The following is a 24458-nucleotide window of genomic DNA, read 5'->3' on the forward strand; positions in this document are numbered from 1 at the left end:
TGTGCTCTTTCAAGTGCCATATGTTGGACTCACCTAGGTTGTGATAGAACCCTAATGGAGGCTATAATGTGCGTGCCCGTAAACGCAATGAATATCCTGTTCTTTGATAGAGATGATAACGAGTGTCCTGGAAGAAGTAAGTTACATCCCATTTTTCATGCCACCCAGTTGTGAGCACACCATGTGGTATGGCTCTTCATATATCCGATGCCTGCATATGTCACATATTTCCAGAGTAGGATATTTTTCAAAGAGGCAGACGCAGAAGTAAAGTATTTCGTTGTAAACGTTTTGAACAAATGTGTGATGATAAATGAAGAAAAAAAAGAAATGCCCCGGGTGAGGATCGAACTCACGACCTTCAGATTGCTCTGACATTGGACGTATGACTGATTATGAGACTGACGCGCTACCTACTGCGCTACCGAGGCCTGGTGTGGATGGCGGGGATAGGGATTTATATATTGTGAACTCACCAGTATGCGTCAACAAACGGGTCCATCATGGAAACTGTGCTCTTTCAAGTGCCATATGTTGGACTCGCCTAGGTTGTGATAGAACCCTAATGCAAGCTATAGTGTGCGTGCCCATCAACGCAATGAATATCCTGTTCTTTGATAGAGATGATAACGAGTGTCCTGGAAGAAGTAAGTTACATCCCATTTTTCATGCCACCCAGTTGTGAGCACACCATGTGGTATGGCTCTTCAGATATCCGATGCCTGCATATGTCACATATTTCCAGAGTAGGATATTTTTCAAAGAGGCAGACGCAGAAGTAAAGTATTTCGTTGTAAACGTTTTGAACAAATGTGTGATGATAAATGAAGAAAAAAAAGAAATGCCCCGGGTGAGGATCGAACTCACGACCTTCAGATTGCTCTGACATTGGACGTATGACTGATTATGAGACTGACGCGCTACCTACTGCGCTACCGAGGCCTGGTGTGGACGGCGGGGATAGGGATTTATATTTTGTGAACTCACGAGTATGCGTCAACAAACGGGTCCATGCTCGAAACTGTGCTCTTTCAAGTGCCATATGTTGGACTCACCTAGGTTGTGATAGAACCCTAATGGAGGCTATAATGTGCGTGCCCGTAAACGCAATGAATATCCTGTTCTTTGATAGAGATGATAACGAGTGTCCTGGAAGAAGTAAGTTACATCCCATTTTTCATGCCACCCAGTTGTGAGCACACCATGTGGTATGGCTCTTCATATATCCGATGCCTGCATATGTCACATATTTCCAGAGTAGGATATTTTTCAAAGAGGCAGACGCAGAAGTAAAGTATTTCGTTGTAAACGTTTTGAACAAATGTGTGATGATAAATGAAGGAAAAAAAAGAAATGCCCCGGGTGAGGATCGAACTCACGACCTTCAGATTGCTCTGACATTGGACGTATGACTGATTATGAGACTGACGCGCTACCTACTCCGCTACCGAGGCCTGGTGTGGACGGCGGGGATAGGGATTTATATTTTGTGAACTCACCAGTATGCGTCAACAAACGGGTCCATGATGGAAACTGTGCTCTTTCAAGTGTCATATGTTGGACTCGCCTAGGTTGTGATAGAACCCTAATGCAAGCTATAATGTGCGTGCCCATCAACGCAATTAATATCCTGTTCTTGATAGAGATGATAACGAGTGTCCTGGAAGAAGTAAGTTACATCCCATTTTTCATGCCACCCAGTTGTGAGCACACCATGTGGTATGGCTCTTCATATATCCGATGCCTGCATATGTCACATATTTCCAGAGTAGGATATTTTTCAAAGAGGCAGACGCAGAAGTAAAGTATTTCGTGGTGAACGTTTTGAACAACTGTGTGATGATAAATGAAGAAAAAAAAGAAATGCCCCGGGTGAGGATCGAACTCACGACCTTCAGATTGCTCTGACACTGGACGTATGACTGATTATGAGACTGACGCGCTAACTACTGCGCTACCGAGGCCTGGTGTGGATGGCGGGGATAGGGATTTATATATTGTGAACTCACCAGTATGCGTCAACAAACGGGTCCATGATGGAAACTGTGCTCTTTCAAGTGTCATATGTTGGACTCGCCTAGGTTGTGATAGAACCCTAATGCAAGCTATAATGTGCGTGCCCGTAAACGCAATTAATATCCTGTTCTTGATAGAGATGATAACGAGTGTCCTGGAAGAAGTAAGTTACATCCCATTTTTCATGCCACCCAGTTGTGAGCACACCATGTGGTATGGCTCTTCATATATCCGATGCCTGCATATGTCACATATTTCCAGAGTAGGATATTTTTCAAAGAGGCAGACGCAGAAGTAAAGTATTTCGTTGTAAACGTTTTGAACAAATGTGTGATGATAAATGAAGAAAAAAAAAAGAAATGCCCCGGGTGAGGATCGAACTCACGACCTTCAGATTGCTCTGACATTGGACGTATGACTGATTATGAGACTGACGCGCTACCTACTGCGCTACCGAGGCCTGGTGTGGACGGCGGGGATAGGGATTTATATTTTGTGAACTCACCAGTATGCGTCAACAAACGGGTCCATGATGGAAACTGTGCTCTTTCAAGTGCCATATGTTGGACTCACCTAGGTTGTGATAGAACCCTAATGCAAGCTATAATGTGCGTGCCCGTAAACGCAATTAATATCCTGTTCTTGATAGAGATGATAACGAGTGTCCTGGAAGAAGTAAGTTACATCCCATTTTTCATGCCACCCAGTTGTGAGCACACCTTGTGGTATGGCTCTTCATATATCCGATGCCTGCATATGTCACATATTTCCAGAGTAGGATATTTTTCAAAGAGGCAGACGCAGAAGTAAAGTATTTCGTGGTGAACGTTTTGAACAAATGTGTGATGATAAATGAAGAAAAAAAAGAAATGCCCCGGGTGAGGATCGAACTCACGACCTTCAGATTGCTCTGACATTGGACGTATGACTGATTATGAGACTGACGCGCTACCTACTGCGCTACCGAGGCCTGGTGTGGACGGCGGGGATAGGGATTTATATATTGTGAACTCACCAGTATGCGTCAACAAACGGCTCTATGGTGGAAACTTTGCTTTTTTAAGTGCCATATGTTGGACTCGCCTAGGTTGTGGTAGAACCCTAATGGAGGCTATAATCTGCGTGCCCTTAAACGCAATTACTTTCCTGTTCTTTGTAGAGATAATAACTAGTGTCCTGAAAGAAGTAAGCTACATCCCATTTTTCATGCCACCCAGTTGTGAGCACACCATGTGGTATGGCTCTTCAGATATCCGATGCCTGCATGTGTCACATATTTCCAGAGTAGGATATTTTTCAAAGAGGCAGACGCAGAAGTAAAGTATTTCGTTGTAAACGTTTTGAACAAATGTGTGATGATAAATGAAGAAAAAAAAAGAAATGCCCCCGGTGAGGATCGAACTCACGACCTTCAGATTGCTCTGACATTGGACGTGTGACTGATTATGAGACTGACGCGCTAACTACTGCGCTACCGAGGCCTGGTGTGGACGGCGGGGATAGGGATTTATATATTTTAGAACTCACCAGTATGCGTCAACAAACGGGTCCATGGTCGAAACTGTGCTTTTTTAACTGCCATATGTTGGACTCGCCTAGGTTGTGGTAGAACCCTAATGCAAGCTATAATGTGCGTGCCCTTAAACGCAATTAATATCCTGTTCTTGATAGAGATGATAACGAGTGTCCTGGAGGAAGTAAGTTACATCCCATTTTTCATGCCACCCAGTTGTGAGCACACCATGTGGTATGGCTCTTCAGATATCCGATGCCTGCATGTGTCACATATTTTCAGAGTAGGATATTTTTCAAAGAGGCAGACGCAGAAGTAAAGTATTTCGTTGTAAACGTTTTGAACAAATGTATGATGATAAATGAAGAAAAAAGAAGAAATGCCCCGGGTGAGGATCGAACTCACGACCTTCAGATTGCTCTGACATTGGACGTATGACTGATTATGAGACTGACGCGCTACCTACTGCGCTACCGAGGCCTGGTGTGGACAGCGGGGATCGTGCTTTATATTTTTTAGAACTCACGAGTATGCGTCAACAAACGGGTCCATGGTCGAAACTGTGCTTTTTTAACTGCCATATGTTGGACTCGCCTAGGTTGTGGTAGAACCCTAATGCAAGCTATAATGTGCATGCCCGTAAACGCAATTAATATCCTGTTCTTTATAGAGATGATAACGAGTGTCCTGGAAGAAGTAAGTTACATCCCATTTTTCATGCCACCCAGTTGTGAGCACACCATGTGGTATGGCTCTTCAGATATCCGATGCCTGCATGTGTCACATATTTCCAGAGTAGGATATTTTTCAAAGAGGCAGACGCAGAAGTAAAGTATTTCGTTGTAAACGTTTTGAACAAATGTGTGATGATAAATGAAGAAAAAAAAGAAATGCCCCGGGTGAGGATCGAACTCACGACCTTCAGATTGCTCTGACATTGGACGTATGACTGATTATGAGACTGACGCGCTAACTACTGCGCTACCGAGGCCTGGTGTGGATGGCGGGGATCGGGGTTTATATTTTGTGAACTTACCAGTATGCGTCAACAAACGGGTACATGATGGAAACTATGCTTTTTTAAGTGCCATATGTTGGACTCACCTAGGTTGTGATAGAACCCTAATGCAAGCTATAATGTGCGTGCCCGTAAACGCAATTAATATCCTGTTCTTGATAGAGATGATAACGAGTGTCCTGGAAGAAGTAAGTTACATCCCATTTTTCATGCCACCCAGTTGTGAGCACACCATGTGGTATGGCTCTTCAGATATCCGATGCCTGCATGTGTCACATATTTCCAGAGTAGGATATTTTTCAAAGAGGCAGACGCAGAAGTAAAGTATTTCGTTGTAAACGTTTTGAACAAATGTGTGATGATAAATGAATAAAAAAAAAGAAATGCCCCGGGTGAGGATCGAACTCACGACCTTCAGATTGCTCTGACATTGGACGTATGACTGATTATGAGACTGACGCGCTACCTACTGCGCTACCGAGGCCTGGTCTGGACAGCGGGGATAGGGATTTATATTTTTTAAAACTCACCAGTATGCGTCAACAAACGGGTCCATGGTGGAAACTATACTTTTTTAAGTGCCATATGTTGAACTCGCCTAGGTTGTGATAGAACCCTAATGCAAGCTATAATGTGCGTGCCCGTAAACGCAATTAATATCCTGTTCTTTATAGAGATGATAACGAGTGTCCTGGAAGAAGTAAGTTACATCCCATTTTTCATGCCACCCAGTTGTGAGCACACCATGTGGTATGGCTCTTCATATATCCGATGCCTGCATATGTCACATATTTCCAGAGTAGGATATTTTTCAAAGAGGCAGACGCAGAAGTAAAGTATTTCGTTGTAAACGTTTTGAACAAATGTGTGATGATAAATGAAGAAAAAAAAAGAAATGCCCCGGGTGAGGATCGAACTCACGACCTTCAGATTGCTCTGACATTGGACGTATGACTGATTATGAGACTGACGCGCTACCTACTCCGCTACCGAGGCCTGGTGTGGACGGCGGGGATAGGGATTTATATTTTGTGAACTCACCAGTATGCGTCAACAAACGGGTCCATGATGGAAACTGTGCTCTTTCAAGTGTCATATGTTGGACTCGCCTAGGTTGTGATAGAACCCTAATGCAAGCTATAATGTGCGTGCCCATCAAAGCAATTAATATCCTGTTCTTGATAGAGATGATAACGAGTGTCCTGGAAGAAGTAAGTTACATCCCATTTTTCATGCCACCCAGTTGTGAGCACACCTTGTGGTATAGCTCTTCATATATCCGATGCCTGCATATGTCACATATTTCCAGAGTAGGATATTTTTCAAAGAGGCAGACGCAGAAGTAAAGTATTTCGTGGTGAACGTTTTGAACAAATGTGTGATGTTAAATGAAGAAAAAAAAGAAATGCCCCGGGTGAGGATCGAACTCACGACCTTCAGATTGCTCTGACACTGGACGTATGACTGATTATGAGACTGACGCGCTACCTACTGCGCTACCGAGGCCTGGTGTGGATGGCGGGGATAGGGATTTATATATTGTGAACTCACCAGTATGCGTCAACAAACGGGTCCATGATGGAAACTGTGCTCTTTCAAGTGTCATATGTTGGACTCGCCTAGGTTGTGATAGAACCCTAATGCAAGCTATAATGTGCGTGCCCGTAAACGCAATTAATATCCTGTTCTTGATAGAGATGATAACGAGTGTCCTGGAAGAAGTAAGTTACATCCCATTTTTCATGCCACCCAGTTGTGAGCACACCATGTGGTATGGCTCTTCAGATATCCGATGCCTGCATGTGTCACATATTTCCAGAGTAGGATATTTTTCAAAGAGGCAGACGCAGAAGTAAAGTATTTCGTTGTAAACGTTTTGAACAAATGTGTGATGATAAATGAATAAAAAAAAAGAAATGCCCCGGGTGAGGATCGAACTCACGACCTTCAGATTGCTCTGACATTGGACGTATGACTGATTATGAGACTGACGCGCTACCTACTGCGCTACCGAGGCCTGGTCTGGACAGCGGGGATAGGGATTTATATTTTTTAAAACTCACCAGTATGCGTCAACAAACGGGTCCATGGTGGAAACTATGCTTTTTTAAGTGCCATATGTTGAACTCGCCTAGGTTGTGATAGAACCCTAATCCAAGGCTATGATGTGCGTGCCCGTTAACGCAATTAATATCCTGTTCTTGGTACAGATGATAACTAGTGTCCTGGAAGAAGTAAGTTCATCCCATTTTTCATGCCACCCAGTTGTGAGCACACCATGTGGTATGGCTCTTCAGATATCCGATGCCTGCATGTGTCACATATTTCCAGAGTAGGATATTTTTCAAAGAGGCAGACGCAGAAGTAAAGTATTTCGTTGTAAACGTTTTGAACAAATGTGTGATGATAAATGAAGAAAAAAAAGGAATGCCCCGGGTGAGGATCAAACTCACGACCTTCAGATTGCTCTGACATTGGACGTATGACTGATTATGAGACTGACGCGCTACCTAGTGCGCTACCGAGGCCTGTGTGGACAGCGGGGATCGTGCTTTATATTTTTTAGAACTCACCAGTATGCGTCAACAAACGGGTCCATGCTGGAAACATGTTTTTTATGTGCCATATGTTGGACTCGCCTAGGTTGTGGTAGAACCCTAATGCAAGCTATAATGTGCGTGCCCGTAAACGCAATTAATATCCTGTTCTTTATAGAGATGATAACGAGTGTCCTGGAAGAAGTAAGTTACATCCCATTTTTCATGCCACCCAGTTGTGAGCACACCATGTGGTATGGCTCTTCAGATATCCGATGCCTGCATGTGTCACATATTTCCAGAGTAGGATATTTTTCAAAGAGGCAGACGCAGAAGTAAAGTATTTCGTTGTAAACGTTTTGAACAAATGTGTGATGATAAATGAAGAAAAAAAAAAAATGCCCCGGTTGAGGATCGAACTCACGACCTTCAGATTGCTCTGACATTGGACGTATGACTGATTATGAGACTGACGCGCTACCTACTGCGCTACCGAGGCCTGGTGTGGACAGCGGGGATCGGGGTTTATATTTTGTGAACTTACCAGTATGTGTCAACAAACGGGTCCATGATGGAAAGTATGCTTTTTTAAGTGCCATATGTTGGACTCGCCTAGGTTGTGATAGAACCCTAATGCAAGCTATAATGTGCGTGCCCTTAAACGCAATTAATATCCTGTTCTTGATAGAGATGATAACGAGTGTCCTGGAAGAAGTAAGTTACATCCCATTTTTCATGCCACCCAGTTGTGAGCACACCATGTGGTATGGCTCTTCAGATATCCGATGCCTGCATGTGTCACATATTTCCAGAGTAGGATATTTTTCAAAGAGGCAGACGCAGAAGTAAAGTATTTCGTTGTAAACGTTTTGAACAAATGTGTGATGATAAATGAATAAAAAAAAAGAAATGCCCCCGGTGAGGATCGAACTCACGACCTTCAGATTGCTCTGACATTGGACGTATGACTGATTATGAGACTGACGCGCTACCTACTGCGCTACCGAGGCCTGGTCTGGACAGCGGGGATAGGGATTTATATTTTTTAAAACTCACCAGTATGCGTCAACAAACGGGTCCATGCTGGAAACTATCCTTTTTAAGTGCCATATGTTGAACTCGCCTAGGTTGTGATAGAACCCCAATGCAAGGCTATGATGTGCGTGCCCGTAAACGCAATTAATATCCTGTTCTTGGTACAGATGATAACGAGTGTCCTGGAAGAAGTAAGTTCATCCCATTTTTCATGCCACCCAGTTGTGAGCACACCATGTGGTATGGCTCTTCAGATATCCGATGCCTGCATGTGTCACATATTTCCAGAGTAGGATATTTTTCAAAGAGGCAGACGCAGAAGTAAAGTATTTCGTTGTAAACGTTTTGAACAAATGTGTGATGATAAATGAAGAAAAAAAAGAAATGCCCCGGGTGAGGATCGAACTCACGACCTTCAGATTGCTCTGACATTGGACGTATGACTGATTATGAGACTGACGCGCTACCTACTGCGCTACCGAGGCCTGGTGTGGACGGCGGGGATCGGGGTTTATATTTTGTGAACTTACCAGTATGCGTCAACAAACGGGTCCATGATGGAAACTGTGCTTTTTTAAGTGCCATATGTTGGACTCGCCTAGGTTGTGATAGAACCCTAATGCAAGCTATAATGTGCGTGCCCTTAAACGCAATTAATATCCTGTTCTTGATAGAGATGATAACGAGTGTCCTGGAAGAAGTAAGTTACATCCCATTTTTTTCATGCCACCCAGTTGTGAGCACACCATGTGGTATGGCTCTTCAGATATCCGATGCCTGCATGTGTCACATATTTCCAGAGTAGGATATTTTTCAAAGAGGCAGACGCAGAAGTAAAGTATTTCGTTGTAAACGTTTTGAACAAATGTGTGATGATAAATGAAGAAAAAAAAAGAAATGCCCCGGGTGAGGATCGAACTCACGACCTTCAGATTGCTCTGACATTGGACGTATGACTGATTATGAGACTGACGCGCTAACTACTGCGCTACCGAGGCCTGGTGTGGATGGCGGGGATAGGGATTTATATTTTGTGAACTCACCAGTATGCGTCAACAAACGGGTCCATGATGGAAAGTATGCTTTTTTAAGTGCCATATGTTGGACTCACCTAGGTTGTGATAGAACCCTAATGCAAGCTATAATGTGCGTGCCCGTTAACGCAATTAATATCCTGTTCTTGATAGAGATGATAACGAGTGTCCTGGAAGAAGTAAGTTACATCCCATTTTTCATGCCACCCAGTTGTGAGCACACCATGTGGTATGGCTCTTCAGATATCCGATGCCTGCATGTGTCACATATTTCCAGAGTAGGATATTTTTCAAAGAGGCAGACGCAGAAGTAAAGTATTTCGTTGTAAACGTTTTGAACAAATGTGTGATGATAAATGAAGAAAAAAAAGAAATGCCCCGGGTGAGGATCGAACTCACGACCTTCAGATTGCTCTGACATTGGACGTATGACTGATTATGAGACTGACGCGCTACCTACTGCGCTACCGAGGCCTGGTGTGGACGGCGGGGATCGGGGTTTATATTTTGTGAACTTACCAGTATGCGTCAACAAACGGGTCCATGATGGAAACTGTGCTTTTTTAAGTGCCATATGTTGGACTCGCCTAGGTTGTGATAGAACCCTAATGCAAGCTATAATGTGCGTGCCCTTAAACGCAATTAATATCCTGTTCTTGATAGAGATGATAACGAGTGTCCTGGAAGAAGTAAGTTACATCCCATTTTTTTCATGCCACCCAGTTGTGAGCACACCATGTGGTATGGCTCTTCATATATCCGATGCCTGCATGTGTCACATATTTCCAGAGTAGGATATTTTTCAAAGAGGCAGACGCAGAAGTAAAGTATTTCGTTGTAAACGTTTTGAACAAATGTGTGATGATAAATGAATAAAAAAAAAGAAATGCCCCGGGTGAGGATCGAACTCACGACCTTCAGATTGCTCTGACATTGGACGTATGACTGATTATGAGACTGACGCGCTAACTACTGCGCTACCGAGGCCTGGTGTGGATGGCGGGGATAGGGATTTATATTTTGTGAACTCACCAGTATGCGTCAACAAACGGGTCCATGATGGAAAGTATGCTTTTTTAAGTGCCATATGTTGGACTCACCTAGGTTGTGATAGAACCCTAATGCAAGCTATAATGTGCGTGCCCTTAAACGCAATTAATATCCTGTTCTTGATAGAGATGATAACGAGTGTCCTGGAAGAAGTAAGTTACATCCCATTTTTCATGCCACCCAGTTGTGAGCACACCATGTGGTATGGCTCTTCAGATATCCGATGCCTGCATATGTCACATATTTCCAGAGTAGGATATTTTTCAAAGAGGCAGACGCAGAAGTAAAGTATTTCGTTGTAAACGTTTTGAACAAATGTGTGATGATAAATGAAGAAAAAAAAGAAATGCCCCGGGTGGAGATCGAACTCAAGACCTTCAGATTGCTCTGACATTGGACGTATGACTGATTATGAGACTGACGCGCTACCTACTGCGCTACCGAGGCCTGGTGTGGACAGCGGGGATAGGGATTTATATTTTGTGAACTCACCAGTATGCGTCAACAAACGGGTCCATGATGGAAACTGTGCTTTTTTAAGTGCCATATGTTGGACTCGCCTAGGTTGTGATAGAACCCTAATGCAAGCTATAATGTGCGTGCCCTTAAACGCAATTAATATCCTGTTCTTGATAGAGATGATAACGAGTGTCCTGGAAGAAGTAAGTTACATCCCATTTTTCATGCCACCCAGTTGTGAGCACACCATGTGGTATGGCTCTTCAGATATCCGATGCCTGCATGTGTCACATATTTCCAGAGTAGGATATTTTTCAAAGAGGCAGACGCAGAAGTAAAGTATTTCGTTGTAAACGTTTTGAACAAATGTGTGATGATAAATGAATAAAAAAAAAGAAATGCCCCGGGTGAGGATCGAACTCACGACCTTCAGATTGCTCTGACATTGGACGTATGACTGATTATGAGACTGACGCGCTAACTACTGCGCTACCGAGGCCTGGTGTGGATGGCGGGGATAGGGATTTATATTTTGTGAACTCACCAGTATGCGTCAACAAACGGGTCCATGATGGAAAGTATGCTTTTTTAAGTGCCATATGTTGGACTAACCTAGGTTGTGATAGAACCCTAATGCAAGCTATAATGTGCGTGCCCGTTAACGCAATTAATATCCTGTTCTTGATAGAGATGATAACGAGTGTCCTGGAAGAAGTAAGTTACATCCCATTTTTCATGCCACCCAGTTGTGAGCACACCATGTGGTATGGCTCTTCAGATATCCGATGCCTGCATGTGTCACATATTTCCAGAGTAGGATATTTTTCAAAGAGGCAGACGCAGAAGTAAAGTATTTCGTTGTAAACGTTTTGAACAAATGTGTGATGATAAATGAAGAAAAAAAAGAAATGCCCCGGGTGGAGATCGAACTCAAGACCTTCAGATTGCTCTGACATTGGACGTATGACTGATTATGAGACTGACGCGCTACCTACTCCGCTACCGAGGCCTGGTGTGGACAGCGGGGATAGGGATTTATATTTTTTAGAACTCACCAGTATGCGTCAACAAACGGGTCCATGCTGGAAACATGTTTTTTATGTGCCATATGTTGGACTCGCCTAGGTTGTGGTAGAACCCTAATGCAAGCTATAATGTGCGTGCCCGTAAACGCAATTAATATCCTGTTCTTTATAGAGATGATAACGAGTGTCCTGGAAGAAGTAAGTTACATCCCATTTTTCATGCCACCCAGTTGTGAGCACACCATGTGGTATGGCTCTTCAGATATCCGATGCCTGCATGTGTCACATATTTCCAGAGTAGGATATTTTTCAAAGAGGCAGACGCAGAAGTAAAGTATTTCGTTGTAAACGTTTTGAACAAATGTGTGATGATAAATGAATAAAAAAAAAGAAATGCCCCGGGTGAGGATCGAACTCACGACCTTCAGATTGCTCTGACATTGGACGTATGACTGATTATGAGACTGACGCGCTAACTACTGCGCTACCGAGGCCTGGTGTGGATGGCGGGGATAGGGATTTATATTTTGTGAACTCACCAGTATGCGTCAACAAACGGGTCCATGATGGAAAGTATGCTTTTTTAAGTGCCATATGTTGGACTCACCTAGGTTGTGATAGAACCCTAATGCAAGCTATAATGTGCGTGCCCGTTAACGCAATTAATATCCTGTTCTTGATAGAGATGATAACGAGTGTCCTGGAAGAAGTAAGTTACATCCCATTTTTCATGCCACCCAGTTGTGAGCACACCATGTGGTATGGCTCTTCAGATATCCGATGCCTGCATATGTCACATATTTCCAGAGTAGGATATTTTTCAAAGAGGCAGACGCAGAAGTAAAGTATTTCGTTGTAAACGTTTTGAACAAATGTGTGATGATAAATGAAGAAAAAAAAGAAATGCCCCGGGTGGAGATCGAACTCAAGACCTTCAGATTGCTCTGACATTGGACGTATGACTGATTATGAGACTGACGCGCTACCTACTGCGCTACCGAGGCCTGGTGTGGACAGCGGGGATAGGGATTTATATTTTGTGAACTTACCAGTATGCGTCAACAAACGGGTCCATGATGGAAACTGTGCTTTTTTAAGTGCCATATGTTGGACTCGCCTAGGTTGTGATAGAACCCTAATGCAAGCTATAATGTGCGTGCCCTTAAACGCAATTAATATCCTGTTCTTGATAGAGATGATAACGAGTGTCCTGGAAGAAGTAAGTTACATCCCATTTTTTTCATGCCACCCAGTTGTGAGCACACCATGTGGTATGGCTCTTCAGATATCCGATGCCTGCATGTGTCACATATTTCCAGAGTAGGATATTTTTCAAAGAGGCAGACGCAGAAGTAAAGTATTTCGTTGTAAACGTTTTGAACAAATGTGTGATGATAAATGAAGAAAAAAAAAGAAATGCCCCGGGTGAGGATCGAACTCACGACCTTCAGATTGCTCTGACATTGGACGTATGACTGATTATGAGACTGACGCGCTAACTACTGCGCTACCGAGGCCTGGTGTGGATGGCGGGGATAGGGATTTATATTTTGTGAACTCACCAGTATGCGTCAACAAACGGGTCCATGATGGAAAGTATGCTTTTTTAAGTGCCATATGTTGGACTAACCTAGGTTGTGATAGAACCCTAATGCAAGCTATAATGTGCGTGCCCATCAACGCAATTAATATCCTGTTCTTGATAGAGATGATAACGAGTGTCCTGGAAGAAGTAAGTTACATCCCATTTTTCATGCCACCCAGTTGTGAGCACACCATGTGGTATGGCTCTTCAGATATCCGATGCCTGCATGTGTCACATATTTCCAGAGTAGGATATTTTTCAAAGAGGCAGACGCAGAAGTAAAGTATTTCGTTGTAAACGTTTTGAACAAATGTGTGATGATAAATGAAGAAAAAAAAGAAATGCCCCGGGTGGAGATCGAGCTCAAGACCTTCAGATTGCTCTGACATTGGACGTATGACTGATTATGAGACTGACGCGCTACCTACTCCGCTACCGAGGCCTGGTGTGGACAGCGGGGATAGGGATTTATATTTTTTAGAACTCACCAGTATGCGTCAACAAACGGGTCCATGCTGGAAACATGTTTTTTATGTGCCATATGTTGGACTCGCCTAGGTTGTGGTAGAACCCTAATGCAAGCTATAATGTGCGTGCCCGTAAACGCAATTAATATCCTGTTCTTTATAGAGATGATAACGAGTGTCCTGGAAGAAGTAAGTTACATCCCATTTTTCATGCCACCCAGTTGTGAGCACACCATGTGGTATGGCTCTTCAGATATCCGATGCCTGCATGTGTCACATATTTTCAGAGTAGGATATTTTTCAAAGAGGCAGACGCAGAAGTAAAGTATTTCGTTGTAAACGTTTTGAACAAATGTGTGATGATAAATGAAGAAAAAAAAGAAATGCCCCGGGTGAGGATCGAACTCACGACCTTCAGATTGCTCTGACATTGGACGTATGACTGATTATGAGACTGACGCGCTACCTACTGCGCTACCGAAGCCTGGTGTGGACGGCGGGGATAGGGATTTATATTTTTTAAAACTCACCAGTATGCGTCAACAAACGGGTCCATGCTGGGAACTTTGTTTTTTATGTTCCATATGTTGGACTCACCTAGGTTGTGATAGAACCCTAATGCAAGCTATAATGTGCGTGCCCTTAAACGCAATTAATATCCTGTTCTTGATAGAGATGATAACGAGTGTCCTGGAAGAAGTAAGTTACATCCCATTTTTCATGCCACCCAGTTGTGAGCACACCATGTGGTATGGCTCTTCAGATATCCGATGCCTGCATGTGTCACATATTTCCAGAGTAGGATATTTTTCAAAGAGGCCGACACAGAGGTAAAGTATTTCGTTGTAAACGTTTTGAACAAATGTGTGATGATAAATGAAGAAAAAAAAGAAATGCCCTGGGTGAGGATCGAACTCACGACCTTCAGATTGCGGGGATAGGGATTTATATTTTGTGAACTCACCAGTATGCGTCAACAAACGGGTCCATGATGGAAACTATGCTTTTTTAAGTGCCATATGTTGGACTCGCCTAGGTTGTGATAGAACCCTAATGCAAGCTATAATGTGCGTGCCCTTAAACGCAATTAATATCCTGTTCTTTGATAGAGATGATAACGAGTGTCCTGGAAGAAGTAAGTAGTAGTATAGGTAATGGGGGTTCTGGCTCACTTCCACTGGAGCCGGATTCATATACCTATACTGCTACTACAGATGGAATTTTTGATGCCAAAATGATTATGTGATTTAATGATAGTCATGAGATTGACTCTAGCTCACCAATACCTGGGGCCAATCATTGCTTCTATTAGTATCAAAATGATGATGCGATTCAACGAAAGTAGTTTTAAAAGAAATATCAATATTAATTAATAATGGATAAAATTTACTATAGCCCACGAGGATATTGGAAAGGTGTAGGAGCAATAAAAAAATAAGCCACCGCGGCTAAGGTATCTAAAGATGTGGCCAAGGATTGGTATAAGAAACAAGCGATGTGGCAAATATATTTACCGGCACCGCGTTATATACCGAGGAAGAAGTTTGATATTTTTACGACGAATGAAGTTCATCAGGCTGACCTCTTGTTTCTTCCCCACGATAAGGTAAAACGCAAAACGTATAAATACGCTTTAACGGTAGTGGATGTGGCTAGTCGATACAAAGAGGCTGAGCCATTAACATCGAAAGAATCAACAGAGGTAGCTAATGCACTGAGTCGCATATATAAACGCGGACCGCTAAAATGGCCTAAGCTATTTCAAGTAGATCCCGGTGGCGAGTTTATGGGATCGGTAACTAAACTGCTAACAAAGCATGATGTCGAAATCGTCCGTGGTGAAAGAGAGGCCCACCGCAGTCAAGCTATCGTTGAAAGATTTAACAGGACATTAGCGGAACGTTTGTTTGGCGATCAGTATGGGATCAAAATGAAATCCGAGCGATTGAGATCAACCGAATGGGTGACACGATTATCAGCTGTTGTATCAGCGCTGAATAATGAAGTAACGAGATTAATAGGGAAGAAACCATCCGATGCTATTAAAATGAAATCCTTGACTTCCGAATCTTCAGCACCGAGGAGAGGCAAAGAACGAAAACTTCCGGATAGAGTAAGGGTAAGATATTTATACCAGCCCGGTGAACTCGAAGGAGGCCTACGTCGCGCAACCGATCCCATATGGTCCCTTAAGGCGTATAACATTAGTCGATTGGTTACGAAAGAAGGAGAGCCTATTCTTTATTATCTTCAAGATGGACCGGGTAGGGCATTTGTACGAGAAGAGTTGTTCATAGTTCCCGACGGTACAGTATTACCACCATAACCATAAGCATAGGTATTTACACCATCATTATCAATCCATCTCTTTGTATCTAAGGGGGATAATGATGTCTTGTTCATTCTTAATCCATATATCCTATGATTGTAACTTCTTAAAGAGTTCATCTCGTGTTTGAACGTTCTACCGTTAAATAATTATTCTTTATACTGTTCGTGTTTGATATGCTTTTTTACAACATACTTCTTAACGCCCTTAGCTTTTCTTATCTCTCCATTATCGGACTTCTTTATAGAATACATCTTAGGTCTTAATCCTACATACTCTGCTATAGGGGTCCCAGCACATTCATCCTTCATCTTACCTAACACCTTTTTATTTACTACGCTGTGCAGTGGATTATCTTTTGGGTAATCGCTTGTGTCGTACATATCTAATTTTTCTGCCATATCTTTATACACATCCTCGGTTTGTATTTCCATCAACAAAGAATCTGTGTCGGTATATAACACCTCGCATCTATCGCCGTATTGCTTCTTAAGTTCGTTGTAATAAAAGTCATACATTAAGTGTTTTGACAAGTCGAGGATACTCATAGCGACGTACACCGGTCTGTTGAATTTTATATTACTCTTCTGCATATGCAACGCGGCTAAGTCGTTATCGAATATCTTGCTTCTGTTAAAAGCCGGACTGGCTATAAGTTTCCTGAGTCTTTCTTCCTCATTAGATCTGACTAATTTAACATCAACACGCTTCCTTAGATTCTCCATAGTTTTACCAAATACTGAGTTATTCATGAGCTTATATAGATTCTTTTCAAAATCGCTTGTAGCTATCTTTCTTAAATCTGTGTTCAACCTTCTATAGGGCTCCATCCAAGGGCTTTGATCGAACTTTAGAACTCTGTGTATTTTCTTAAGTTTCATGCCTAACGATAGATACAACTGGAGATTTCTGTAGTGAACTATATATTTTGTTTTATCCATCAAATTTGGTACGAGTTTTTCTACGTTAGCTAACCTACTATTACCCATCAAGGAGCGTTGATATTCCGACATCCAATCTTTATTAACCATTAATCTTTCGGGAGCTAGCGGATAACTGTTATGGTCTTTATGTAACGAACTTGGATATTCCAAGTCAACTTCTAGTATGTATCCTTTATTCACTTCGATATTATGGTTATTATTCACTTCGACCCATTCAAAACCACCCGTGGGTAAAGGTTGACTCATAGCCCATCCGTACAAATTGTTAGCGTCGAGATATAATATGTGAGTGTTGGGTTTACTGGGATCGTATCCTTCCACTAATTTATTATTAGCCTTAGAATACCTTTTAGCTGCCATCGATATACCACCTCTTAATCCTTTCTCAAAAACAAGTGCATATCGTAATCGTAATTTTAGTTCTACACCGGTCTTCTTCAACAATGCATCCCACGATAGTCCGGGACTGGAATAGTACCATGCCGGGTCCAAGCCATATTGTTTGAAACATGTCTTTCTAAATATCTCGAATATATCGGCGAGTAACAGTACATCGGTTTTTAAGTACAGATCGTGATAATCGCCTAAATTCTTACAACCTAATTTATCCCAGACCGTCAGAGCGTGTTCATAATCGGCATCTGTTATTCTAGATTCTGTTAAGTTACTATAGAATGATTCGAGGGGTGGTAATTCAGTTTCTTCGAATCTAGACCAATCATCCATATATTCGTAAGGATATACACCTTTTCTCAGCAACAAATGACGTGTTATCTTATCGGTATATTTATTTGTTATCGCGAAGTCATCAGGATTGTTCGCATTAGCTAAATTGTCCAGGGAAGATAACAGAAACTGTACGGAGTCTATGAATCTAAGCCCATTACTTTGCTTTGTTCTAGATTTCCCATCCTTGTCCCTATAATGTATAGGTTTAGTCAACGAGAACGATATGTATTTTTCCATATTATTAGGAATGCACGTTAAACCGCCGTCGGTCTTCGAGATAGCTTGCATAATGAGATGTGAATCGTATCCCCTAAGGTTATGAAACACAACGGGGATGGGTATTGTTTGAGAGTTCATTTTTAGTTTCAAGTTACACTCGTTATGAGCGGCTCCCCGATAATTACCCGTGACGTGACAATGATCTCTTACGGAATCCCCATCCAGGGGTTTATTACAAACGTGACAACTCGTTGACTTCTTATGGGCCCTCCAATTATTGCTCGTCATACGCATGGGTTTCTTACACGATAATTTTTCCCTGATTATTCTCTCTTCATTTTGTAGATATTCTAGGAACTTTCCCGCTGCATCGAGACCTCTGTAAATCACGGGCGGGTTTGTTTTCCCATCATACCTTACAACTATATATCCAAACCCACAAGGAATATGTTCTTGAGTTTTGTACGTAAAACTATTATCAGTATTGCTATGGTTGGTATTTTCTATGGGTTTGATAAGCGCTTCGAAGTCGGCGTAAATTACGTACGGTACTGGCATTTGATTACAATAATGTTCAAATTTTAATATATTTTTTCCCTCTTTAGGCATATCGATCCTGATAGCATTCTGTCCAACACCTCTACAGTCTTCTTTATGCACTTCTAATAGATCTTGTCTGCTGTACCCATGCAGGCATCTTTCACAGAAATATTTCTTTTCTTTATGTTTTGTTTGATCGTATAATAGCCTGTTTAAACTCTTTATCCATGTATAATGATATTTACCATCTTTTTCGATCAGAAATGAATTGATTCTGGGGATATTTTCCGGAGCGGAGCTTATCCTGTGTACAACAATTCCTTTAGAATTAAATTATTTTGCTTTTCCACCTTATCAATTTGTGATATTGGTGTAGGTTCGTCTATACCATCGAAGTTGAGTCCATCGTTTTGGGGATAGCTAGAAGGTCTATCCGGATTTTTGTCTACGGGGAACAATGCAGATCTTATCATCATTCTTAAACAGTCATCGGATTTATTTTTTACGTTAATTATGCCTTTTTTCTTCTTATAATACGGAGGTAAATCTATATAAGATCCACCTTTGAAGGGCATATAATTTGCTATATCTAAATATAAACTATCGATTTTATCAACACCCCAACCCGAACCTCTATTAGTCCAGCGTTCTAAAGTTTCCTGTATCCTCTGAATTGATGTATCTAATGATGAGTTTATAGTATCGGATTCGGTTATAACTTCTTGATTGCTACGGAAATATGGTTCGGTATATTCGGTGCTATCGTCTGTGTTACTTTTACTCAATGTCATTTTAATCGTCAGCTGGTATTTTATACTATGTAAATCATCTAATTCCTCGTTAATTTTACTCGATATGATGGGCTTAATATCGTTAACATCCATGTTGGAATTAATATCCATCTTCCAACCTCTTAGATATTTACCAACGCCGGCGGATGTGGGTACAAATATTAATTCTTGATGTTGATTATCATTATTATTAGGTTGATTCTCAACATCATTATCATTATCAACATTATCAATAGGTTGATTATTATCTAGTAAAGCGATCAATTCAGCTCTTCTCATTCGAGAATAACCTCTCAGCCCACTGTTTCTCGCTCGAACTTTGAGTTCTCTAACAGTCTGGGGTCTGTTGTATTCCAAACCGAGTAAATCCATCAATTCAGCTTTTCTCATACGAGAATATCCACGCAGTCCACTTTGCTTTGCCATAGCTTTTAATTCTCTGACAAAAAACATTGTGGTTGAATGGTATATGCAAAATGAGACAAATGTCTAATTGGTTGTTTTCATATATCTAAATACATATTCTCCCCAACCTATTCCTCTCATTCATGTAATCTCTCTTCCTAGCATAAATAATCTGGTTCCTGACCCTATCAGCACCGTGTTCCTTACATAAACAATAACGACCTTTGACCCCTATCCTGCATACAGAACACGTATAGTTAATGTTTCCGCGCCTGATGTAATAATTGTGTATGCCGCAGTAAAAAAAATCAACACAGCGTCGGTTACAAAGGGTAGTCTTTCCCATGAGTGTAAACTTGCAGTTATTCATGGTATATACATCTATCATATCATTTGTCTAAATGCAAATCACAGCTACACTGTGAGATATTGATTATGCTATTTATAGATCGCTCTAAACTAGGTCACTCTGACTTATGCATGGTATAGCTGAAAATCAATAGAGAAGTCAATCCAATAATAATAAATGTGACCTCTCGGTTCTTTTGTTCCTCTGACGGTGTATAAAACTGACTCATTGTTGGTCTTGGTATTGGGTCTAGTTTTTTCCCATAAACGAGGAAGTATTCGTGCATGGCAGATTCGACATCTTTAAACGTTTGAATTGAATGTCCTTCCTTAATCAGTTGTTCATGAATAAAGTCTAATCTCTTCATTCTCTGCTGTGTATATTGTAACTGGGCTGCTTGGTATTGTTCTAAAGCTTCGTTATGTCGTTTACGCTCCTCTTCAACTTCTTTAGCGTTTGATTCCCTCATACTGGAAAATAAATAATTACTCCCCGAAAAAGCTAGAGCATTAACAACAGCTCCACCGACCATCATCGCAATTGATGCCATATTCAAATCTTTATATGAATATAAATATTCAAATGTTTAATTACTTCATCATGTCTTCCGGGATAAGTCCTTGTTTGATGAGCATATCCTTCGTTGCCATAGCTAATCCAATATCCAGAACCATCATTGGTATGTCATATCCATTAAAATCTAGCTTGGGAGGTGTGGCTTTAGTAATCATTTTAGCCATACGGGCATAGCCAATGGCCAAGCCGGTGACCACCGCTGAATGATACGTCGCGTTTACCAACATTTTACCGTCTGTAGCTGGAGTAGTCATGCTTCTTATAGCATTATATGAGGACTAACCTCTAATTGAACTTGTTGTTGCGGCGGGGGTGACGTTTTCTCTTCTCCGGTCTTATAAAAGAACCATACAACCGCTATACCAGCAACTCCTACTAGTGCCCATGTTTTAATCGGATTAATATTTGAATTATTTATTAATTTCGCTTTTCGCGCCAGCCCTCCCTTTCTTCCTCCAGCTATTTTCAAAGGATTCTTAGTAACTCTGGGTTGTTTTTTTGTTTTCTCATTCACATGTGGTGCATTCACATTCACTGGTGGTGGTTCCTCATTCACTTGTTGTGTGTTCACTTCTTGTTGCGTTTCCACAATCTGTGGTTCCTCGTTCACAATCTGTGGTGTCACCTGTTGTGATTGTGTCTCCATTTATATTATTAAGTGGGCACGTATGTTTAAATTGACAATACCTAGCCGTTATTAAAGCTGTGGTGAACGGAGCTAAAAACATTCCGTATCTATGATAAAACTCACAGCTTACCGCGCTTATAGCGTGTTCAATGAATGGGTCTTTCTCGAGAGATTCACATTAATACAGGCGATGTTCTGCCGGGATGGGGAGAAACGTACTAGCTACGGCTGTGTATAGTTGTAATATAGAAGACCCTATCGTTTTAGTCATGGTAGCTCCAAGTCTAGACTCGTAACGCGCGTACAGTTTTTTAATCTCTTCGTCGGTCATGTTATCAATTTTTTCGATGGTATAATTTTCTCCCAAATATTGGGAACATTTTCCACCGGCTACCAAAGCGGCGAGTCTTTCTCTATGTTTATCTAAAGATTTATCTAAAGATTTATCAGCATGTTGATGTGTTTTTTGATCAGGCTCAGATTCTTTGAGCATTTGTTCGATGAGTTCGTCGCATTCCATAATGTAATACCTAAGGAGATATTTAAGTCTAACATAATATAATATGACATATCCAATACATCCCGTTATAATGAACTGTTGCGAAAGAATGAGGATTTCGAACCACATTTTATGTAATATTAACCGCTAATGTTCAATTTGCTACATTTTTGCTACATTTTTGCTACATTTTTGCTATAATTTTGCTACATTTTGCTATAATTTTGCTACAATTTTGCTAAGCAATTGCATAAGCAGCTGGTTGATCGGTTTTTAATACGAGTTTACAGTGCTTCGTTGCCGCTAACACTTTTCTGACTTTATCTCGTTCCCCCTTGGTATAAATGACATCATTTTCGCGTAAACATTCCTCGAATGAATCTCGGTCTTTGCAATGAAAGAGTGCTACCCATTTGGTCTGCTCTCTGAGATCTTTCAGGACAGAGTTGTATTTTTGAGTAAGTACCCAAACGCTATGTTGAGTATGCCGACCGGAGAATGCTAAATACGAAAGCATATCTTTCTTTTTTGTTAGTTCTTTACTCGCGCTGCAATCGTCTATTACGAAAAGGGTTGATTCTCCTTTGTATTTTTCGTGACATACTCGGAGGCAGTCTTGTAAACGATCGCCCGGATCGACTCTGTGTACCCCGTCATCATTCATTACCCAATCTCTCGATAGGTATGTTTTATTAACGCTTATAGTCGGGCACAGAATAATAATATGATCGAAAACGTCCCGATAATGACTTTCTAAAATATCTAGAATAAAAGCTGTTTTTCCGCAGCCCGTTTGACCGCATATGATAGCGCAGTGCGGATCTTGAGGTAAAAGATTATCAATAGATTGCTTGCACGAATCTCCCATTCTGTATATTAAGTTGCGCATCCATAATCACGTACAAATATATGTTTAATTTACCAGCCGCTTCCTGGAGCTTCGTTATCTGTATGGTGGCACCCTCGCTAGCATTTTCTATTCTCCTCCCACTGCCGTGTAGTTGGTCATCGTCCGTTGTTCGCATGTCGAGCCATAGCGCGTACTTCGTGGTGAGGTATTCACCCATCGATACACTCCCGAGAGACAGATCTTTCACGACCGCGTTAACTTCCGGGGAGCGTTTTATAGAAGGAAGTTTTTTAATCTCATCCCACTGGTGATACGCTAGCATTCCTTGGCTATATAGTTGATTAGGAACGCCCTCGATAGTCAATTCTACTTTTGTAATCTTGGGATTGTAGAACTTCTCGGTATTTCTTTTAAACGCATCGGAGGGGTCCTCGAACAACATTAAAATACCCTTCAGCGACCTCGTGGGAACGTTTAGATTAATATTCCACATCGTATCTTTTTTGTCCCTCGTGATCTTTCGGTGTCGCAGCATGCGATCGTACAAAATGGCTAAACTTCCCGTATACTGGTTACGAATTTGTCTGGCTAATTCGGGGTTCCGTTATCATATCGTACTCCAGCGAGATATTGTCAATTGAATAGCTAGCATCTTCATTAGCAGATCTGATTACTCTACCGTAGTCATTAAAAGTGAGTTCGTATTCTAACCTATCGCCTAGGGATGCTTGATAAAAGGGCATGTGGGAATCTAGTAATCCAAAGTCTAAGGGAACATAGAATCTGTTACCTAATGCGTCGGCAACGGCCTTATCTTATCCTTATCACCCACGCGCAGTCTCAATGTGTTCTTATTACAAATACCTTGGTACTGTAAGTTTTCCCGCTCTTTATCCGTTCTCCAGAGATCCATGTAGCAATAGTATACATCGCTATCGTCGATACTCAAAACCTCATTACCGCTAATTTTAATCGCGATTTTCTTAACGATAGCACGACCTATGTTCTGAACGGGCTCCCTGTTAACGTCTGTAGAAGTCAAACTAATCGTAAATGCTAGTCGGACAGTTCCCGGAACTAACACATCGTGTGCGCCGAGATTAGGAAAGCGAACCAGAAGCGTTTGATTCTGATCTATGGTACTAGGGTTATTAGTTATAGTTACAGACTGACGAATTGCTTTGACCCCTAATGGATCTCGAAGTCTACGTTGTGGGTTTAACTTGCGTCCGTATTGTGAAGACATTGTTTATATTGAAATTATGTACCCTATGTTTAATATAAAAATGACTGATTTTGATATTAATGACTTTGATCTAAGTACCTTTGATGATCCGAATCCAATCGAAGAGGGTACTGATGAAACCAGGTTTAGTAGTCTTAACGATGAACTTTTACAATCGTCTGTCAATGATTATTACGATGCATTAAAAGATGATAAAAATTATGTTATCCCAATAGGTCGTGACTATTCAAAGTTTATGCTAGATAGTAAAGGAATATTACGACTGCGTGACTCTCCACATATTGATCTTATGCATTATAGTACTTGTAAGCCCCTAGCCTTGTCTACTATCGCTGGTAAACATAGCCGCGAGTTTGTTCGTGATAAATTAGGTTTTGTAGAATACGGACGAACAAAACTTCCCGCGAAGACTACTAAGGTTCTTAGGACTGTGCGGGAAGAACTCAGTAACACAGAAAATTTGGAAGAAGCCTCTAACGTGGCCTCGAACGGACTCGGAGAAATCTTGGATACCTATTACGATAATTCCACGTTACAGGTACCATATTCAGAGTTCAGTATGAGGGAATTACGAGGTCTTGACAAGGCAATGCGAACAATGCGGGGAGAACTCA

General features: G+C 41.5%; 23 non-coding genes across 23 annotated transcripts; all 23 read right to left on the reverse strand.

Annotated features, from left to right (window-relative positions):
- Positions 1-331: 331 nt before the first annotated feature.
- Positions 332-431, reverse strand: Trnam-cau. Its single transcript has 2 exons — positions 395-431; positions 332-367 (listed from the first exon to the last, which is right to left on the reverse strand). It is a non-coding gene; the product is annotated as a tRNA-Met (tRNA).
- A 411-nt stretch (positions 432-842) lies between these two features.
- Trnam-cau lies at positions 843-942 on the reverse strand. Its single transcript has 2 exons — positions 906-942; positions 843-878 (listed from the first exon to the last, which is right to left on the reverse strand). It is a non-coding gene; the product is annotated as a tRNA-Met (tRNA).
- Positions 943-1354: 412 nt separating this feature from the next.
- Trnam-cau lies at positions 1355-1454 on the reverse strand. The gene is made up of 2 exons: positions 1418-1454; positions 1355-1390 (listed from the first exon to the last, which is right to left on the reverse strand). It is a non-coding gene; the product is annotated as a tRNA-Met (tRNA).
- Positions 1455-1864: 410 nt separating this feature from the next.
- On the reverse strand, positions 1865-1964 carry Trnam-cau. The gene is made up of 2 exons: positions 1928-1964; positions 1865-1900 (listed from the first exon to the last, which is right to left on the reverse strand). It is a non-coding gene; the product is annotated as a tRNA-Met (tRNA).
- Positions 1965-2376: 412 nt separating this feature from the next.
- Positions 2377-2476, reverse strand: Trnam-cau. Its single transcript has 2 exons — positions 2440-2476; positions 2377-2412 (listed from the first exon to the last, which is right to left on the reverse strand). It is a non-coding gene; the product is annotated as a tRNA-Met (tRNA).
- A 410-nt stretch (positions 2477-2886) lies between these two features.
- Positions 2887-2986, reverse strand: Trnam-cau. Its single transcript has 2 exons — positions 2950-2986; positions 2887-2922 (listed from the first exon to the last, which is right to left on the reverse strand). It is a non-coding gene; the product is annotated as a tRNA-Met (tRNA).
- A 411-nt stretch (positions 2987-3397) lies between these two features.
- On the reverse strand, positions 3398-3497 carry Trnam-cau. Its single transcript has 2 exons — positions 3461-3497; positions 3398-3433 (listed from the first exon to the last, which is right to left on the reverse strand). It is a non-coding gene; the product is annotated as a tRNA-Met (tRNA).
- Positions 3498-3909: 412 nt separating this feature from the next.
- Positions 3910-4009, reverse strand: Trnam-cau. Its single transcript has 2 exons — positions 3973-4009; positions 3910-3945 (listed from the first exon to the last, which is right to left on the reverse strand). It is a non-coding gene; the product is annotated as a tRNA-Met (tRNA).
- Positions 4010-4420: 411 nt separating this feature from the next.
- Trnam-cau lies at positions 4421-4520 on the reverse strand. Its single transcript has 2 exons — positions 4484-4520; positions 4421-4456 (listed from the first exon to the last, which is right to left on the reverse strand). It is a non-coding gene; the product is annotated as a tRNA-Met (tRNA).
- Positions 4521-4931: 411 nt separating this feature from the next.
- Positions 4932-5031, reverse strand: Trnam-cau. Its single transcript has 2 exons — positions 4995-5031; positions 4932-4967 (listed from the first exon to the last, which is right to left on the reverse strand). It is a non-coding gene; the product is annotated as a tRNA-Met (tRNA).
- A 412-nt stretch (positions 5032-5443) lies between these two features.
- Trnam-cau lies at positions 5444-5543 on the reverse strand. Its single transcript has 2 exons — positions 5507-5543; positions 5444-5479 (listed from the first exon to the last, which is right to left on the reverse strand). It is a non-coding gene; the product is annotated as a tRNA-Met (tRNA).
- Positions 5544-5953: 410 nt separating this feature from the next.
- Positions 5954-6053, reverse strand: Trnam-cau. Its single transcript has 2 exons — positions 6017-6053; positions 5954-5989 (listed from the first exon to the last, which is right to left on the reverse strand). It is a non-coding gene; the product is annotated as a tRNA-Met (tRNA).
- A 411-nt stretch (positions 6054-6464) lies between these two features.
- Positions 6465-6564, reverse strand: Trnam-cau. Its single transcript has 2 exons — positions 6528-6564; positions 6465-6500 (listed from the first exon to the last, which is right to left on the reverse strand). It is a non-coding gene; the product is annotated as a tRNA-Met (tRNA).
- A 919-nt stretch (positions 6565-7483) lies between these two features.
- On the reverse strand, positions 7484-7583 carry Trnam-cau. The gene is made up of 2 exons: positions 7547-7583; positions 7484-7519 (listed from the first exon to the last, which is right to left on the reverse strand). It is a non-coding gene; the product is annotated as a tRNA-Met (tRNA).
- Positions 7584-7994: 411 nt separating this feature from the next.
- Trnam-cau lies at positions 7995-8094 on the reverse strand. The gene is made up of 2 exons: positions 8058-8094; positions 7995-8030 (listed from the first exon to the last, which is right to left on the reverse strand). It is a non-coding gene; the product is annotated as a tRNA-Met (tRNA).
- A 410-nt stretch (positions 8095-8504) lies between these two features.
- On the reverse strand, positions 8505-8604 carry Trnam-cau. The gene is made up of 2 exons: positions 8568-8604; positions 8505-8540 (listed from the first exon to the last, which is right to left on the reverse strand). It is a non-coding gene; the product is annotated as a tRNA-Met (tRNA).
- A 413-nt stretch (positions 8605-9017) lies between these two features.
- On the reverse strand, positions 9018-9117 carry Trnam-cau. Its single transcript has 2 exons — positions 9081-9117; positions 9018-9053 (listed from the first exon to the last, which is right to left on the reverse strand). It is a non-coding gene; the product is annotated as a tRNA-Met (tRNA).
- Positions 9118-9527: 410 nt separating this feature from the next.
- Positions 9528-9627, reverse strand: Trnam-cau. Its single transcript has 2 exons — positions 9591-9627; positions 9528-9563 (listed from the first exon to the last, which is right to left on the reverse strand). It is a non-coding gene; the product is annotated as a tRNA-Met (tRNA).
- A 413-nt stretch (positions 9628-10040) lies between these two features.
- Positions 10041-10140, reverse strand: Trnam-cau. The gene is made up of 2 exons: positions 10104-10140; positions 10041-10076 (listed from the first exon to the last, which is right to left on the reverse strand). It is a non-coding gene; the product is annotated as a tRNA-Met (tRNA).
- Positions 10141-11061: 921 nt separating this feature from the next.
- Trnam-cau lies at positions 11062-11161 on the reverse strand. The gene is made up of 2 exons: positions 11125-11161; positions 11062-11097 (listed from the first exon to the last, which is right to left on the reverse strand). It is a non-coding gene; the product is annotated as a tRNA-Met (tRNA).
- Positions 11162-12081: 920 nt separating this feature from the next.
- Positions 12082-12181, reverse strand: Trnam-cau. The gene is made up of 2 exons: positions 12145-12181; positions 12082-12117 (listed from the first exon to the last, which is right to left on the reverse strand). It is a non-coding gene; the product is annotated as a tRNA-Met (tRNA).
- Positions 12182-13104: 923 nt separating this feature from the next.
- Positions 13105-13204, reverse strand: Trnam-cau. The gene is made up of 2 exons: positions 13168-13204; positions 13105-13140 (listed from the first exon to the last, which is right to left on the reverse strand). It is a non-coding gene; the product is annotated as a tRNA-Met (tRNA).
- Positions 13205-14123: 919 nt separating this feature from the next.
- Trnam-cau lies at positions 14124-14223 on the reverse strand. The gene is made up of 2 exons: positions 14187-14223; positions 14124-14159 (listed from the first exon to the last, which is right to left on the reverse strand). It is a non-coding gene; the product is annotated as a tRNA-Met (tRNA).
- Between the last annotated feature and the right edge of the window lie 10235 nt (positions 14224-24458).

This window comes from Haliotis rufescens, unplaced genomic scaffold (assembly GCF_023055435.1).
Source record: "Haliotis rufescens isolate VD_foot unplaced genomic scaffold, xgHalRufe1.0.p SCAF_8, whole genome shotgun sequence".
Lineage (NCBI taxonomy): Eukaryota > Metazoa > Mollusca > Gastropoda > Lepetellida > Haliotidae > Haliotis > Haliotis rufescens.